Source organism: Oncorhynchus mykiss, chromosome 12 (assembly GCF_013265735.2).
Source record: "Oncorhynchus mykiss isolate Arlee chromosome 12, USDA_OmykA_1.1, whole genome shotgun sequence".
Classification (NCBI taxonomy): Eukaryota; Metazoa; Chordata; class Actinopteri; order Salmoniformes; family Salmonidae; genus Oncorhynchus; species Oncorhynchus mykiss.
In genome coordinates, this window is record NC_048576.1 from 85,409,841 (window position 1) to 85,425,126 (window position 15,286).

Sequence of the window (15,286 nt, forward strand, 5' to 3'; positions counted from 1 at the left end):
AATCTTGACCTGTTCACCGGACATGCTACCTTTCCCAGACCTATTATTTGACCATGCTGGTCATTTATGAACATTTGAACATCTTGGCCATGTTCTGTTATAATCTCCACCCGGCACAGCCAGAAGAGGACTGGCCACCCCTCATAGCCTGGTTCCTCTCTAGGTTTCTTCCTAGGTTTTGGCCTTTCTAGGGAGTTTTTCCTAGCCAACGTGCTTCAACACCTACATTGCTTGCTGTTTGGGGTTTTAGGCTGGGTTTCTGGACAGCACTTTGAGATATCAGCTGATGTACGAAGGGCTATATAAATACATTTGATTTGATTTTATTTGAGAGAAGTTCCCTCAAGGGAAAAATCTAGTTATTCTACTTGATTCTGTAAAATTATATTATATTGTAATATATTCTATTAATTTATCTTCTATCCTATTCTATTGCGTATATGGATGTGATTGAAAGGATTACAGTAGCTAGAATGTGTAATGGCGTAGCTGACTTAACTATGTTTTAGAATGTTGAAGAAATAACATTGGAGAGGATGGGAGGTTCTTGGGAGAACAAAAACCGGTGCAGTTTTAAAAGTATAGAAATGGTATCAGAAAGCTATATGTTAGTATTTTTGTACCCTAACCTTGCTGATGGAAGCACACTAATAAAGTGGAAGGAGAAACAAATGTAAAATGTTGTTTTGATAGATGACATTCTTGATACACACTCTTTATGACATCACAAAGTGCCTGTGACATAGGGGTTCCAGAATCAAACTTGTTGACATCTCATGTGCTGGAACACTCATTTGTCTTGCATGCAAGGTATCTATCAAACTGTTTTACTGAGAAGATATTAGACTGTCAAATTTGTTAACCCTTGTATGGTCAACATGGACATGAGGGTGCCTTTGGTCTCCTTATATGTAGGTCGTTTACATATTCTTACGAATGAACATACTTTATTCCATAAATTCAGTCCAAAAGGGACAATCCACTCAATTAAGGTCTACGAAGACAGGAAGACCCAACGATCCTTGGGATATACTGTAGATATATCAACTTTTACCAAAAGGATGTTGAGTCTGCCTTGGACAGTATGAAATGGAATGTGACTCATGTGGAATCAACAAGATCCTTCTCTGAAAAGAGCATCGTTGTGAATATTATCGTCAAGAATCTGGATAAGCCAAGCATTAGGGGACACATTTTATATTCTGTCCTCTAAGGTTGTTTGTGATACTAAGGGCATATCCCGAGGGTACGGTTATGTAGATTGCACAACCCAGGACGCTGTTGAACGAGCCAAGAGATTGAATGGTAAGATGTTGGCTGATGAAATAGTGAGCATTGAACCATTTAAATCATGTAAACAGCGAGAGGCTGAATTTGGATCCAGGGCCAAGGAGTTCACCTATGTGTACATCAAGAACTTTGGCATCAACATGGACGATGACAAACTGTGAGAAATGGTTGACATGATGAGTGTTTGTCTGATGTGTCTTGTGTAGCCTACTGTTGTATATTCTCTTCTTGTTTCGTGTCTGTTTAGTTGACCTTTTTATTGAGTTGAGGACGATTCTGTCCTTTTCAGCTCCAGGGACTGTCATGGTTGATCACAGCATGAAATCTAGAGGATTCGGCTTCCTCAGTTTCAAAAGGAAGGAGGATGCACAGAAGGTGAGAGAGGTCATCCATTATTGTCAGTGTCTAGATGTGTTACGGAGCTCAGTGTCTGGGAGACCAGTGTGTCATTGGAGTGCATCTGTCAGGCTGTGGATCAGACAAATGAGAAGCAGGTGAACAGGAGGTGGATCTATGTGGGCCACGGCCAGAAGAAATGCGCAACAAGCTCTCACAATCTCATGTCAGAATTAGACGTTTATCCATGTTTCTCAAATGTCAGATTTAGAAGTTGTTCCAAACTTAAAATTTAGAAGTGTTTAAAGGTTAAGTTTAGGCATTGACTCTGAATTTTTAAGGATAGGCATTAAATGTGAATGGTTAAGGTAAGTGTTAAGGTTTGAGATAGGCTTAAAACAAAAATCCAAAAAGTGGCCAGTTTCTACATCATCTCCCGACATCCTCAGATATGGATGGACATCTAATCCTTGTATCACCGGTGACCTAGCTGGAAATGCAAGTGCCAGACGTTGCTAATGAATAATATGGATGATAGCTGGGACGGTCATCATCTCCAGAAAGAGCTTTGCCACTTCGGAACAATCACAAGCACCAAGGTGATGATGGAGCACGGTTGAAGCAAAGGCTTTGGATTTGTTACGCCACCAAGGCTTTGACGGAGATGAACAGTCGCAGAGTGACCAACAAGCCGCTATCTGTGGCTCCAGGCCCAGCACAAGACCCTACAGCAGGCGTATCTGAAGAACCGCTGACTGCAGAGGATGGCTAGCGTCTTGGCCGTCCCAAACCCAACCATCATCAACCCCAACCAGCCTGCACCCGCCATTATGCATGCATGCAACATGAGTGCCTCATCCTCCTATCAGATGAGTGAGTATATCTGATGATGCAGCATACAGTGCCTTGCGAAAGTATTCGGCCCCCTTGAACTTTGCGACCTTTTGCCACATTTCAGGCTTCAAACATAAAGATATAAAACTGTATTTTTTTGTGAAGAATCAACAACAAGTGGGACACAATCATGAAGTGGAACGACATTTATTGGATATTTCAAACTTTTTTTAACAAATCGAAAACTGAAAAAATGGGCGTGCAAAATTATTCAGCCCCCTTAAGTTAATACTTTGTAGCGCCACCTTTTGCTGCGATTACAGCTGTAAGTCGCTTGGGGTATGTCTCTATCAGTTTTGCACATCGAGAGACTGACATTTTTTCCCATTCCTCCTTGCAAAACAGCTCGAGCTCAGTGAGGTTGGATGGAGAGCATTTGTGAACAGCAGTTTTCAGTTCTTTCCACAGATTCTCGATTGGATTCAGGTCTGGACTTTGACTTGGACATTCTAACACCTGGATATGTTTATTTTTGAACCATTCCATTGTAGATTTTGCTTTATGTTTTGGATCATTGTCTTGTTGGAAGACAAATCTCCGTCCCAGTCTCAGGTCTTTTGCAGACTCCATCAGGTTTTCTTCCAGATTGGTCCTGTATTTGGCTCCATCCATCTTCCCATCAATTTTAACCATCTTCCCTGTCCCTGCTGAAGAAAAGCAGGCCCAAACCATGATGCTGCCACCACCATGTTTGACAGTGGGGATGGTGTGTTCAGGGTGATGAGCTGTGTTGCTTTTACGCCAAACATAACGTTTTGCATTGTTGCCAAAAAGTTCAATTTTGGTTTCATCTGACCAGTGTACCTTCTTCCACATGTTTGGTGTGTCTCCCAGGTGGCTTGTGGCAAACTTTAAACAACACTTTTTATGGATATCTTTAAGAAATGGCTTTCTTCTTGCCACTCTTCCACAAAGGCCAGATTTGTGCAATATACGACTGATTGTTGTCCTATGGACAGAGTCTCCCACCTCAGCTGTAGATCTCTGCAGTTCATCCAGAGTGATCATGGGCCTCTTGGCTGCATCTCTGATCAGTCTTCTCCTTGTATGAGCTGAATGTTTAGAGGACGGCCAGGTCTTGGTAGATTTGCAGTGGTCTGATACTCCTTCCATTTCAATATTATCGCTTGCACAGTGCTCCTTGGGATGTTTAAAGCTTGGGAAATATTTTTGTATCCAAATCCGGCTTTAAACTTCTTCACAACAGTATCTCGGACCTGCCTGGTGTGTTCCTTGTTCTTCATGATGCTCTCTGCGCTTTTAACGGACCTCTGAGACTATCACAGTGCAGGTGCATTTATATGGAGACTTGATTACACACAGGTGGATTGTATTCATCATCATTAGTCATTTAGGTCAACATTGGATCATTCAGAGATCCTCACTGAACTTCTGGAGAGAGTTTGCTGCACTGAAAGTAAAGGGGCTGACTAATTTTGCACGCCCAATTTTTCAGTTTTTGATTTGTTAAAACAGTTTGAAATATCCAATAAATGTTGTTCCACTTCATGATTGTGTCCCACTTGTTGTTGATTCTTCACAAAAAAATACAGTTTTATATTTTTATGTTTGAAGCCTGAAATGTGGCAAAAGGTCGCAAAGTTCAAGGGGTCCGAATACTTTCGCAAGGCACTGTATATGTAAATGATGGAGTCAATGTTGATACTACTCCCATAGCATTTACCTTGAATGTCTTTTTAGGAAGAATACTGGCTATTGTCATTATCACATCTCTGATCATAAATATATTCTCCCCAGCTTCCCAGGCAGCCATAGTGAGCATGCCTCAGAAAACCTCTCAGCAGGAAATGAATGCCCTGCTTCAGGTCCACATGCAAAAGCCTGCTGTCCATGTCCAGGAGCCTCTGACTGCTTCCATGCTGTCAACCTTATCCCCTGAGAACCCAAAATAAAGTATGTGTGAGTCTGGCATCCATCTCTCTTTTCAATTCACTTCCTCATTCAAGAACTTGTGACCATCCATTCCATGGTCCTTTCTGATGGTTTATTTTATTCTCCCTCCCTCCAAGTCAGACACTTTACCTCCTGATCCAACCCCCCAATCTGGCTCCAGAAATCACATGCATGCTCGTGGAGCTGGAAAACTCTGAGCTGCTCCACATGCTGGAGTCCCCACAGACCCTGCACGCCAACCTAGACTGAGGCACAGACACGGTCTCAATGGGGATAGTCAGCTCAGCCTCGATCTATGTTGAGCAAAACAAAACATTGTGGTGTTGGCTTTAGCAATCTTACTGGAATAAACACCTCCTCAATTCCTGTCATTATTGAAAGAGATAGTGATATCTTACATCTCAAAATAGGGTTACTTAATGTTAGATCCCTCACGTCCAAGGCAGTCATAGTCAATGAACTAATCACTGATCAAAATCTTGATGTGATTAGCTTGACAGAAACATGGCTCAAGCCTGATGAATTAACTGTTAAATGAGGATTCTCCTGGTTACACTAGTGACCATATCCCCTGGGCATCCCGCAAAGCCAGTGGTGAGGCTAACATTTATGACAGCAAATTTCAATTTACAAAAAAATTAAATACATTTTTATTTTGAGCTTCTAGTCATGAAATCTATGCAGTCTATTCAATCACTTTGAAGAGCTACCATTCCTCACGGAGTTCCCATAATTTAAATTCAACCTTGTAGTCATGGCAGATAACATTAACATTTTTGGTGACATTAAATATTCACATGGAAAAGTCCACAGACCCACTACAAAAGGCTTTCGGAGCCATAATCGACTCGGTTGGTTTTGTCCAACATTTCTCCGGATCTACTCATTGACACAGTCATACCCTGGATCTAGTTTTGTACCGTGGAATAATTATTGTGGATTAAATGTTCTTCATCAAAAACCCTGACAATCGGACCACGATTTTATTACATTTTCAATAACAACAAATAATCAGCTCAGACCCCAAACAAGGATCATCAAAACCGTGCTATAAATTATAAAATTCTCGGACAACCCAAAGATTCCTAGATGCCCTTCCAGACTCCCTCCACCTACCCAAGGACATCGGAGTACAAAAATCGGTTCACCACCAATCTGAGGATTTTAATTGAAAATTCCGTAATACCTTAGATGCAGTCGCACCCCTAAAAATCTGGACCCTGATCTCTCTTTTGATGAACATATCAAGAATATCTTCGTAACATTTCAAAAATTATAAACTTTTTGTACCAAAATTATACAGAAAAGCTAATCCATGCTTTTGTCACTTCTAGATTAAACTACTACAATGCTCTACTTTCCGGCTACCCAGATAAAGCACTCGATAAACTTCAGTTAGTGCTAAACAAGGCTGCTAGAATCCTAGAACAATTTATAATTTTACTCCAGTGCTAGCCTCTCTACATTGGCTTCCTCTTCAGAACTAATTTCAAGGTTTTACTGTTAACCTACAAAGCATTACATGGGCTTGCTCCTACCTATCTCTCCGATTTGGTCCTGCCGTACATACCTACATGTACGGTCACAAGACGCAGTTCTCCTTATTGTCCCTAGGATCTCTAAGCAAACAGCTGGAGGCAGGGCTTTCTCCTATAGAGCTCTGGAATGGTCTGCTTATCCATGTGAGAGACGTAGACTCAGTCTCAACCTTTAAGTCTTTACTGAAGACTCATCTCTTCAGTAGGTGCTATGATTGAATGTAGTCTGGCCCAGGGGTGCGAAGGTGAACGGAAAGGCACCGGAGCGACGAACCGCCCTTGCTGTCTCTGCCTGGCAGGCTCCCCTCTTTCCACTGGGAGTCTCTGCCTCTGACCCTATTACGGGGGCTGAGTCACTAGCTTACTAGTGCTCTTCCATGCCATCCCTAGGAGTGGTGCGTCACTTGAGTGGGTTGAGTCATTGACGTGATCTTCCTGTCTGTTGATATCCCTCTAGTGGTGTGGGGGCTGTGCTTTGGCAAAGTGGGTGGGGTTATATCCTGCTTGGCCCTGTCCGGAAGTACCGTCAGATGGGGCCACAGCGTCCCCTGACTCACCCCTGTCTCAGTCTCCAGTATATGTCCTGCAATAGTCTATGTGCCGGGGGGCTAGGATCAGTCTGTTATATCTGGTGTAATTCTCCTGTCTTATCTGGTGTCCTGTGTGAATTTAAGTATTATCCCTCTAATTCAATTCAATCCCAGAGCTTTATTGACATGGGAAACAATGTTAACATTGCCAAAGCAAGTGAAGTTGATAATAAAGAAAAGAGAAATAAACAATACAAATGTACAGTAAACATTACACTCACAGAAGTTACAAAAGAATAAAGACATTTCAAATGTCATATTATATATATACAGTGTTGTAATACTGTGCAAATAGTTAAAGTACAAAAGGGAAAATAAATAAACATAAATGTGGGTTGTATTTACAATGGTGTTTGTTCTTCACTGGTTGCCCTTTTCTTGTGGCAACAGGTCACAAATCTTGCTGCTGTGATGTCACACTGTGGTATTTCACCAAGTAGATATGGGAGTTTTTCAAAATTGGGTTTGATTTCAAATTTCTTGTGGATCTGTGTAATCTGAGGGAAGTATGTGTCTATATTATGGTCATACATTTGGCAGGAGGTTAGGAAGTGCTGCTCAGTTTACACCTCATTTTGTGGGCAGTGTGCAACATAGCCTGTTTTCTCTCGAGAGCCAGGTCTGCCTACGGCAGCCTTTCTCAACAGCAAGGCTATGCTCACTGAGTCTCTAAATAGTCAAAGCTTTCCTTAAGTTTGGGTCAATCACAGTGGTCAGGTATTCTGCCACTGCGTACTCTCTGTTTAGGGCCAAATAGCATTCTAGTTTGCTCAGTTTTTTTGTTAATTCTTTCCAATTTGTCAAGTAATTATCTTTTTGTTTTCTCATGATTTGGTTGGGTCTAATTGTGTTGCTGTCCTGGGGCTCTGTGGGGTATGTTTGTGTTTGTGAACAGAGCCCCAGGACCAGCTTGCTTCTCCAGGTTCATCTCTCTGTAGGTGATGGCTTTGTTATAGAAGGTTTGGGAATCGCTTCCTTTTAGGTTGTTGTATAATTTAACGGCTCTTTTCTGTATTTTGATAATTAGCGGGTATCGGCCAAATTCTGCTCAGCATGCATTATTTGGTGTTATACATTATACACGGGTGAAATTTGTTGCAGAATTCTGCATGCAGTCTCAATTTTGGCGACTGGACCTTTTTTGGAACACCATTATTTTTGTATTACTGCGATTTACTCCAGGGGCCCAGGTCTGGCAGAATCTGTGCAGAAGATCTAGGTGCTGCTGAAGGCCCTCCATGGTTGGTGACAGAAGCACCAGATCATCAGCAAATGGTAGACATTTGACTTCAGATTCTAGCAGGGTGAGGCCGGGTGCTCCTTCCGCTCCCGGAGGAACTGAGCCCTAGGATCATGCCTCAGGACTACCTGGCCTCATGACTCCTGGCTGTCCCCAGTCCACTTGGTCATGCTGCTGCTCCAGTTTCAACTGTTCTGCCTGTGGCTAGGGAACCTTGACCTGTTCACCTGACGTGTTACTTTTTTCTAGACCTGCTGTTTTCGTCTCTCTCTCTCTCTCTCTCTCTCTCTCTACCGCACCCTCTGTCTTGACCTCTGAATGCTCGGCTATAAAAAGCCAACTGACATTTACTCCTGAGGTAATGGCCTGTTGCCCCCTCTACAACCCCTGTGATTATTATTTGGCCCTGCTGGTCAACTATGAACGTTTGAAGAACAATCTGGACTTAAACGGCAATGTACTCTTATAATCTTCACCTGGCACAGCCAGAAGAGGACTGGCCACCCCTCAGAGCCTGGTTCATATTTAGGATTCTTCCTAGGTTCCTGCCTTTCTAGTGAGTTTTTCCTAGCCACCGTGCTTCCACATCTGCATTGCTTGCTGTTTGGAGTGTTAGGCTGGGTTTCTGTTTCGCACTTTGTGACATCTGCTGATGTAAAAATGCTTTTATAAATACATTTGATTGATTGAAGGTGGAGGATGCATCCGCTGTCTACGAAGCGTGGCCCAAGCCAAAACACCTGCCCCAGTGGCTTGAACATTCTATATGGCATTTCATTTTGCAAACATGACAAGCATTGGACAATAAACAATGTATTTGAAGTGAATACATGATTGACTTTGTCTTGTCTAGAGGAGGTTAAATTGAAGTTTAGCTTAAAACGTTGAAGAGTAGTAGGAGCCAGAATAAGAATGTGTGTGTGTTTGCTTTCCTGTGTGCATGGTGCCATAGCCCTTCTCTGACAGCCCTGTGGTCCTGTATCCACTCCTCCAGTTCCTGGGACAGATGTAACTACCTCCAGCCTCCAGCACTATTCTCTATTACAGCAGATCTAATTAGCCATCCGTATCAAAGGAGATGTCAGAGTGACGTTGCCGGCTGTTCTGTCAGACCAGCTTCCAGAACCGGGGCCTGAACTGTTGTCCTGTCGCCGTGGTACATAGCTAGCTATAGCTCTATAGTGGGCAAACATCCAGCTTCATAGTGGCATGGGTTGTGTCCCAAATGGGCCCTGGTAGTGCACTAAACAGGGAATAGGGTGCCATTTGGGCCACCATGCACAATGCTGTATCTGGGAGCGCTAAAGGAGTGGTTTAGTCTACAGTTTCATTGTGTGTCCCAGCCAGGCCTAATCTCTGTTAACCCAGAAGTCAACTCTTGAGTCATTTGTTCAGCTGCATGATCCCCCCCCCCCCTCCCCCTCAGGGGACTAAAACCCTCAAAACAGGGGACTAAAACCCTCCCCCTCAGGGGACTAAAACCCTCAAACTGAACTAATTGAACAGATAGAACAGTAAATGCTATATTCTACAGGCAGATGATAGATGAAGTTATTCTGGTCATATTTTGTGGTTGTTCTGCAGACTGGATAACACACTTGTATGACATACACACACGTGAAAAGATAGAAGCACACACACACGAATGAATGCGAGTGCACAGACACAAGCATACACGAACGGACACACACACACACACACACACACACACACACACACACACATGAGACACAGAGAAAAGGGGTGAGGGGGAGAGAGAATTACATCACACACATCCATGATTTATGTTCTCCACAGACACATAATGTAAGGAATGGAGGCACTGAGCTGTAAAGCTCCCTGAAGGCTATGATCATCACTTGGTAATGGGATGGTTCAGAGGTTGGTAACACAGCCTGACCCAGCCGCTAACCCAGGACCCAACTTAAGCAAAGTCTGGAGAAAAAATATTTTGATTTATTGTGGCGTTAAGTTGCCTTTTGCTTTAACCAGTCAGCTCTTTTTATGAAAATATGAATTCAAAAATATATTCATGCTGGGCAAGAAGAATTACGTTTTGATTTAATTGAGTATCCCATTTTTAGCTTAGAACCCCTACTGTTTCTGCAAAAGTCATAGTGCTGCATTGAATTATTCCAGACTGTTTGGCAAGATACACACATGCAGAAACAAATACACAGGCTATAGAACCGCAGTTACCAAGATTGATTGAAGAAACACTCTGTGGTGTTGACAGAACTAAGGGTCTGGGGGTTGAAGCAATAAGGCCGAAGCACTGAACTGCTTCTCACCTCAATATCCACATTGCTATGATATCAGCAATACAGTACAGTCCCAGCACATGGCATGATAAACATGAATTATAGAGACATATGATGGATCGGTTGCTACAGCTGTTACCATAGTGACCTGATGTGGCAACCGGACTGGAGAGTGTCTCTGTCTATCTGTTGGTCTCTCTCCCTCTCTCTCTTTACCTCTCTCGCTCTGTCTCACTCTCTCTCTTTTGGTTCCTCTCTCCCTCTACATCATTCTCCGCCTGCCTATCTGTCTCTGTCCTGAACATTACTCTCTTTCTCTCTATAAATCTCTGCAGTTGTATATCACTCCACACCATCTCCCTTTCCTTCTCTCAATCATTTTCTCTCTCCCTTTTTATTTTGTGCCTGTCTGTCACTCCTTGCACTCCTTCTCCTGCATGTGCACCCCCTACCTTCTCTTACGCTCCTTCCCTTCTGTCCTGCTCCCCTCCATCCCGGTCTCTCCCCTTGCTCTCCTTTATCCCACTCTCTCTCTCTCCCGTTTTCTCTCATTCCCCCCCCCCTCTCTCTCTCTCTTTCTCTCTCTCTCTCCCTCCATCTATCTCTATGACAGATAGCTCAGTGTCTCTACACACCAGTAGAACTGAGAGAGAGAAAGAAGGAAAAAAAGAGAGAAAGAGAGGGGTTTGACTTACATGAGCCTGTTAAAGTAAAATAGATACCCCCCCCACCCCCACCCCCCAGAGATCAACCCACATCAAAAGCCATCACCATTTAAAACACAGTCACACTGCTTTATTTGAACATGTTTTACCTCTTTTACAATAATGGTGAAATAAACATGATGTTATACTAGCCACTTGCCCAGCCTTGTGTACCTTCCTTGTCCAAACACCAAGTCAACCACTGGGCAGGATCATAGAACCATAGCATCTTACAGCAGCCCCTTACATTCAGCCTTCATACCAAAGGAGAGGGTCTCCAGAGTGGGGCAACAGAAGAATTAAAGGCCCCTGGAGACTGGAGCTAGCATTGCCTGCATGTGAATGATGTAACGTGGCCTCCAGGCAAGACTTCATCATGCATGTTACACAACTCCGAACTATTTGTCCCTCCTGGGATCTGGTCTCTGGGCTTGGTGGGGGGTCCAGTGGATATGTGAAATCATTAGCCTATGATGTCCTGTCTATGGACATCTTCAATGGTTCTGTGCTGGTTTCTGTGGAGTGAAGATCAAAGATAAAGATACACAGTGAACAGTGTTGTAGTCAGAGGTTTACATACACTGAGCCAAATACATTCAAACTCAGTTTTTCACAATTCCTGACATTTAATCCAAGTAAAAAATACCCAGTTAGGATCACCACTTTATTTTAAGAATGTGAAATGTCAGAATAATAGTAGAGAGAATTATTTATTTCAGCTTTTATTTCTTTCATCACATTCCCAGTGGGTCAGAATTTTACATACACTCAATTAGTAACAAGTTGGGTGATTTCTGACCCATTCCTCCTGACAGAGCTGGTGGAACTGAGTCAGGTTTGTAGGTCTCCTTGCTCACACACACTTTTTCAGTTCTGCCCACAAATGTTCTATAGGATTGAGGTCAGGGCGTTGTGATGGCCACTCCAATACCTATACTTTGTTGACCTTAAGCCATTTTGCCACAACATGATGCTGCCACCCCTGTGCTTCACAGTTGGGATGGTATTCTTCGGCTTGCAAGCCTCCCCCTTTTTCCTCCAAACATAATGATGGTCATTATGGCCAAACAGTTCTATTTGGTTTCATCAGACCAGAGGACATTTCTCCAAAAAGTACGATCTGGTGGTTGAAAAACGAGTTCTAATGACTCCAACCTAAGTGTGTGTAAACTTCTGACTTCAACTGTATACACAAACATACACATGCACAAATTTACACACACACACACACACACACACACACACACACACACACACACACACACACACACACACACACACACACACACACACACACACACACACACACACACACACACAAACACCACACACACAACCCCTACACACAACCTAATAATCTCTCTTTCTCAACTACAGCACACAGACTCACAGATTCGTCACACATTTCCTAATTTATCCAAAGGCGCTCTCTTCTGTCCAATAAAATAACTGCATGACTGCAGCGAATTGAATCTGTGAGAGAACTGAACACTAAGATGTTCTTCTCCCCTCTGTTATTTCATGTGAACATAACCTGCTGATTCATCCTAATGAATGGGATCTATTATGACCATGGTCAATATGACCGTAATCAATATGACCATGGTCAGTGTCAGTGTGCGTGTTCCCACAGCCCTCTCACGTCCACAAGTTGACATGGTACCCTGCACATCGACTCTGTACAGGTAGACATGTTCTTTTTTACTCCTTATTGTTATTTGTTATTCCTCGTGTCTACTTCTCAATTTAAAAAAAAATATATGCAGTATATCTTTAACTCGGCATTGTTGGAACAGGTAAGCTTTTCACTCCACACCTCTTGTTTACGAAGCATGTGACAAAGACATTTTGATTTGTTCTATTAGAATGGAAAACATCCCAAAACAAACCCTGTGAACCCTGTCAGCCTGACTCTTCCCTTCCTCTCCTCTCTTCTCTCCCCCTCTCTCTAGCACCGCCGTCTTCCCCTCTCTGACGTCATAGCAACTGCAGTCGAATAGAAGATCGAGCAGAGCAGAACATCATACATCTCTCCATCTGTCTGGGGGCTAGTTATGGACAAAGGGGGATCGGAGAACGGAATGAGGAGGGGGAGGCGGAGGAGAGGTGTGTACTAAACTCAGGCTCTACAGACCACGTCAAAGAGACGCTAGAATAATATTCCCTATAATCTGTCTTTAAACAGACTGGCTGCTACCAGGCTCTGTATAAGTTCCCCTGAGAAGAAGTAAAGTTATTCTATCAGTCACATTTCTATGTCTGACTCACCCCACCACTGCTGCAGAGGACCAAACATGAACCTGCAACAGGACCAGCTAATAGACAGACCAACTTCATAGAAACATGTCAGAGAAAGAGAGAAAGAGGGAGAGAGAGGGAGAGAGGGGGGATATATGGGGAAGGGGAAGAAGAGTGAGAGAAAGAAATGTTGGACATAGAGAGGAAGAGAAGGAATGAAAAGAGAGAAGGGGGGAGGAATGGAGAAAGATGGGAAAAGAGAGAGACGCCAGAGGGAGGGAGAGAGAGAGAGAGAGAGAGAGAGAGAGAGAGAGAGAGAGAGAGAGAGAGAGAGAGAGAGAGAGAGAAGGAGGGGGGTGCAGGTGGAGAGAAACGCTAAGTGATTAGCATTCCAAAGGGATTGGCTGCTGACTCAGGAGACTGTGCAACGCTGCTCTTTCGCAGCCACACACACACACGCAGGCACACACACATTCATATCCTTATCCATGAGCATGCACATATACATTAACAATTACAGTGTGTAAACAAACATGGACCTGCACATTTACAATCCAGCTAATCCTTTACAAATCACACACTCTCTTGATCGTACTTTGTTTCATTTACTTACAGGACTCCCTTCCACCCTCACACACAGATAACCCCTGCTAGATTCATACACACCTACACACACGTGCATAGATGCATGCAGGCACACACACACACACGCACTAACTCACACAATCTCAATCACTCACGCATGCACAAATGCACTCACACACACACACACACACACACACACACACACACACACACACACACACACACACACACACACACACACACACACACACACACACACACACACACACACACACACACACACACACACACACACACACACACACACACACACACACACACCCACCAATAACCAATGCTATATTCAGCTGGAGGTACTGAGATGAAATACGACCTCCCACTGTGCAGATTTTCCAGCCGTATCATTAAAACATATATAAAGGTTGTGCCTGGAACTTCCATGACAGAATAAACTGCTGATAGGATCATTTGGCTTCAAAACCCCTCTTGACGCCTTCCATTTCCTTACAGACATGTAAAACACCAAAAAAACTTCATGAAAATACAGATAGAAATGTAATGAATAGAGATTACATGATTCCTTCCTATATGCGCTTTGAGAATATTTTCTCTAATGAAAAGTTCTACACAAGTTAAATCAATTATTATTATTATTATTTTGGAGAGGCAAGTCAACTTTCCATAAAGACCAGCAAGGGACCACTAGGGGACATTGTGAATGTCCTGAGGACATCCCCAACCTGGTCTTAGAGCATTTCCTATTATTTAGTATGTAAATCCGAGATACTCTATTGAGTAAGATATGTTACGTTTAGTGTGATATGTATTCATTTGTGGATGTCCATCTCTCATTTTGCATGATATGTTGATGAATTACAATTCGTATTATATGTTGTGAATTTGCAAACTGTACAAAATATTACGGCTTTGCAAAACGTACAATATGTTACGAATTTGCGTGCTCTGTATAATACACAGGGGCGACCCGTCACTCAGCCCCACCTTTTTAGTCTGTTACCACATTGCCAGTGGGTCAGAAGTTTGCATACACTCAATTAGTATTTAGTAGCATTTCCTTTCAATTGTTTAACTTGAGTCAAACGTTTCGGGTAGCCTTCCACAAGGAACGTGGTACCTTCAGGCGTATGGAAAAAGGATGAACCAAGCATTTCTTTCTGAGGTCTTGGCTGATTTCTTTTGATTTTCCCATGATGTCAAGTAACCATCTGTCTTATGTAACCATACCAACATAACATATTATCAGTGGTGTAAAGTACTTAAGTACTATTTAAGTAGTTTTTGTGTATATCTGTACTTCACTTTACTATTTATATTTTTGACAACTTTTACTTTTACTCCACTACATTCCTAAATAAAATAATGTACTTTTTACTCCTTACATTTTCCCTGACACCCAAAAGTACTCGTTACATTTTGAGTGCTTAGCAGGACAGGAACATTGTCTAATTCACACATTTATCAAGAGAACATCCCTGGTCATCTCTACTGCATCTGATCTGGAAGACTCACTAAACACAAATGCTTTGTTTGTAAATGATGTCTGAGTGTTGAACTGTGCCCCTGGCTATCCGTGAATTAAAACAACTAGAAAATCATGTCGTCTGGTTTGCTTATCATAAGGAATTTTAAATTACTTATACTTTTGATACTTAAGTACATTTAAAACCAAATAATC

The 15,286-nt window shown here is 42.7% G+C and overlaps 1 pseudogene; it reads left to right on the top strand.

Annotated features, from left to right (window-relative positions):
* The first annotated feature begins 878 nt into the window (after positions 1-878).
* On the top strand, positions 879-4,683 carry LOC110485218 (annotated as a pseudogene).
* Positions 4,684-15,286: the final 10,603 nt, after the last annotated feature.